Raw genomic sequence first — 4,612 nt, 5'->3', positions numbered from 1 at the left:
GCCTAAGTACCCTGGTTTGAGGCTCGATTCCCCAGGTCCCACGTTAGCCAGATGCACAAGGAGGCACATGCATCTGGAGTTCGTTTGCAGTGGCTGGAGGCCCTGGCGCACCCATTCTCTCCCTCTCTCTCTCTCTCTGTCTCTCTCTCTGTCTCTCTCTCTGCCTCTTTCTCTCACTGTCTGTCGTTCTCAAATTAATAAACAAAAATAAATAAAAAAATTAAAAAAAAGAAAAATGCCTGAATTCTTATTAAGATGCCACTGAATTTCTTTTAGATTAATCAGCAAATGAAACTCTCCATCATAATATCCTTAATAGATTTTGACATACCATCCATTTCTTAAGGGAAAACTGATGTTCCCATACCAATTTCTAAACATAGAGCATTTCTTACTAATCCTGTTCACAGAGTGTTATTAGGACCCAAATCCAGATTTCCCCTGCCACCCCTGAAAGAAAGATATTTAACTCCCCACATGCCCAGCAAGCAGTAGCCTTGACCTGGTTGGGAGTCATTCATTTTCATGTTCACCTCATGAAAGAGATGCCTGCAGTGTACCCACAGCTGAGTGCAAAGTGCAGACTAGGGAGTGAGACCCCTGCACCCTAGATGCATTAGCACACTGTCCATTAAGCTGTTTACCAGAGGGTTAGTACTGGGCTGTGGGAGCTTTGCTCTCCAGGGTCCTTGTCACTTGGAGCCATTTTCAGAGGGGTGCCAGCCTAGCACAAACTCCATTTCCAGATCTTTCCCACATGTGACTCTCTGACATTTGCTACTGTTTTTCCTCACCCTCCCCCAACTCAGACCCAGTATCAGAAATTGAATGCTAAAATAATTGAATGGGCAATCTTTTCTTAATTGCTCTTTAGCTGTGCATTGTATAAACTATTATTTAAAAGACTAACTATAAAGCAGAACTTCCATGACTAATGTTAATTTTGGGATTGTGTGAACCATTTCTTCTCTTTTGGTATGAAGGAAAGTTTTAATGACCAAGGAGCATGAATTTCAAGAAGCCTGAGTTCAGAGATTCCATGGATGGGCAGGCCCTTCATGTCAATCACAGAAAGTCCTTTTAGTAAGTGCTAAGAGCTGTTTGGTAAAATTTGATTCATATACATGAAGAATTTAAAACAAAAGCTATGTAATAAGCACAATTATTTGCTTAATTATTATGTAGAATAGTTGGATAAAGTTATATTAATATGAATTGGTTTTTAATTAATATACATTTGTTATATATTGACTATAATATATGTGAAAATACACTAAATTACTATTTAAAGGTTGAAGGAATTTGTGAAGCTTCATGAGAGAAACCTGAGGGTCATGTTTGGAGTGAGGAATATGGTTTAGAAAGGAAGGAGACAGGAAGAAGGGGTCGGTGTAGCACTGGAGCCTTAGCTCAGAGAAGTGGAAGATAATATTGGATAAGGAAGGCTCTGGGATCTATAGCCAATGCAAGAATCCTGCATTGTGACTTCTTTTCTTTGTAAACTTGAATGGCTGCTCTGGTCGCTTCATGTCTCTGTAGCTCACTATCTATACAATGGATATACTAGAAATGTTTTTCGGGATGATTAGTTCATAAATAAATCAGTGGAAAACACTTAGCACAATGGCACATAGTGGTCTCTATATGTATTCTTTAAGTTTTATAAACACTTACAGGGGTATTCTAGGTAATAATATTTTTTTTTCTGACAGAGGCATAGGGTGTTAGAGGTGGAAAACCCTCTGGTAATTTAAATGTGTTCTTTACCACCCTGAAAATTATAGATGTAGCTGAATAATGTACTTAAATTATCTATCTGTATTTTTATTCTTTTTTTTAAAATTTATTTATTTGAGAGCGACAGACACAGAGAGAAAGAGACAGATAGAGAGAGAGAGAGAATGGGCGCACCAGGGATTCCAGCCACTGCAAATGAACTCCAGACATGTGCACCCCCTTGTGCATCTGGCTAACGTGGGACCTGGGGAACAGAGCCTCGAACCAGGGTCCTTAGGCTTCACAGGCGAGCGCTTAACCGCTAAGCCATCTCTCCAGCCCCCTGTATTTTTATTCTTAATATTTCACTATTTTCTCTGTCACCTTCACAATTTCACCTCCAATGATACAACTTTACTGCTTGATAGCCTTTATTTCAGAGAAAGGACAAAAGTAGAATGAAGAGAGAGGGGGACTCCACCTTCACTCTTGTGGTTCAGTTGCTTGGGTCTTAAAGTGAAATGCCTGAGACTCAGGTCACAGAAAATCTTAAGTATAATACAAATCTCTAGAACCTAGGACAGTCTTCATATGTGCTACTCAGGGTAGTGGAGAGCAGAGACAGAGAGAGAGAGGCATAGAGCTCTTTATTCCCTCCAAAACCAGATATAAGGAATGCATACTCCTAGACTTATTTGAGGTCTGGAGAACAGGGCTATCTTTAGATCTTAGGTAGAGAAAAAGTTGTTTCTGTGCACATAAAGACAACAGTAGCAGAAAGTAGAATGGCTTAATGAGTGAGAATGAACCAATGTTCTTGAACCACTGATGAAGGGGTAGAAAGACTGCTTTTAGCACATACCATGGAAAGGGTACTCTAAGGATGAGGACACTTATTCCTGCAGTGTGCAGTGTCTAAGTCCCCCAGAATTTTTACATATGCACAGGAATGGAAGGAAGAATCTATGATTGACTGTTATACCTCTTCTTGGTAATGACAGTGTAGCTACATAGGACTTTATGTCCTGAAGACCAACCATTAACCATTAGTTAAACAGCCTTGTGTCACAGTCTAGAAATGCTTATAATTTTTTAAATAGCAGCCTTCATTTTCATTTTTGTCTTTGTCTTGAAAGTTATGTGATCATTCCTGTTTAGTTTTCACTAATTTTCTTCAATCCTAGCAAAAAAAGAGAGAGAGAGGTCTCAATAGAAATGAAGTTGATTACATAAAAAAAATTAAATTTCTGTATACTTGTGTACCAATGAGTCCAAAGTAAAACTAAATAGGGAAGGAGGAATATATGAGGATCACAGCAATGAGCTAACAGATGTGTTGGAATGCAGTGAGTAGGAAGAGAGGCAACTAGAGAGTTCCATTGAAGTTGCGAGCAAGGCCATGTTTCCAGTTGTCTTGGAGCCTAGAATACACAACTAGGTTCAAGGTCATCATAGTATAAAAACTAGCATCTTATAAGAGAACTCTTTATAGAACTATTGACAATGGTGAAGAGAACTGGATTCAAATCACCCCAGTATGCTGTATCCATTGGAGAGCATCCAGCTCCAGTACATCCCCTTTGCAGGGATATCTGTGAAGTTAACATGAAATGACTCCCCTAAAGCATAGTGTAGGGTACACAGTAGGGACTCTCAAGCTCAACATATACACCTTCAAGAAGACTATTTTCAAGTGAGGCTATCCTCCTCTTTGAAGACAGGGCAGGTTTGAAGACCTGCATGTGACTTGCAAATATCCTTGAGGACATGTGTATGATGTTTCCTTGTCAATCAATGTTTAGTGAACACATACCAACCATAAAATGTACAAGTGTTGATGTGTGGTTCTGGGCACCCACCGAGCATTTGAAAATGCACTACAGTCCAATCGGGAGCAGCTTGTTGGATAATTAGTGGAAACAGCAAGTGAAAATTAAACAAAATTATGGCATTATTTTTGAGGCATGTAGGTTAACATTACCAGGCATATATATATATATATATATATATATATGTATGTATATATATATATATATATATATATGTATGTATGTATGTATGTATATATATACATATGTATATATGTATATATACATATACATATACACATACATACATACATACATACATACATACATATACATATATATATGACATATATATATATATATGTATATAATATGTATACACACACACACACACACATATACTTACTTTTGATCTATTCAAAACTTCTTTTTAATTCATTATTAAAAAAACACTTTCCTCTGATCCCTTTCCATGGGTCATGGTGTCACTTTCACAGAATTACATCAAGGCCCTCTGGTCCTACAATAAACATGGTTCAGGAATATTTTTATACAGAGTAAACATAGTTTGAACATGACTCTTCAGGCTCTTAATGTTTTAGAAAAGTCAAGTTTAACATTTAGTGCTTTAATGTGGATAAGTGATCACTGGGGAAGGAAGTAAGATCAGAAAGTTCACTTTAATAGGGACTTGAACTTGCCCTCAAACTTGAGCATGGTCTCAGAGGTACAAGGGCAGTGCACTAAATGCTTTGCCTTTTGAATATTTGATTTCAGCACAGTAGCTGCGATCTAGCTTGATGCTAATGCTCTGCTGTCATTGACAGAAGAGAAAAAGTTGTGACCTGCCTAACATAGTAAAGTAGCTGTTATTCACTTCCAGTGAAAAGCCACCAAATAATTCCAAAGTATAGAAAAGTAAGGGAACTGGGCAACCAATCAAATGCACTTATATTTTGAGTTTATGTACCCTATTATATAAAATTTGTTTCATTGTTTTTTTTTTTCAATTTTAGTTAAACTAAAGCAGAGTAAGGAAGAAAGCTCATGTGGAAAATGCTTTGTTAGCTGCCATTATCAGCACTGAC

Source organism: Jaculus jaculus, chromosome 2 (genome assembly GCF_020740685.1).
Source record: "Jaculus jaculus isolate mJacJac1 chromosome 2, mJacJac1.mat.Y.cur, whole genome shotgun sequence".
Classification (NCBI taxonomy): domain Eukaryota; kingdom Metazoa; phylum Chordata; class Mammalia; order Rodentia; family Dipodidae; genus Jaculus; species Jaculus jaculus.
Note: the sequence above shows the minus strand (reverse complement) of the source record.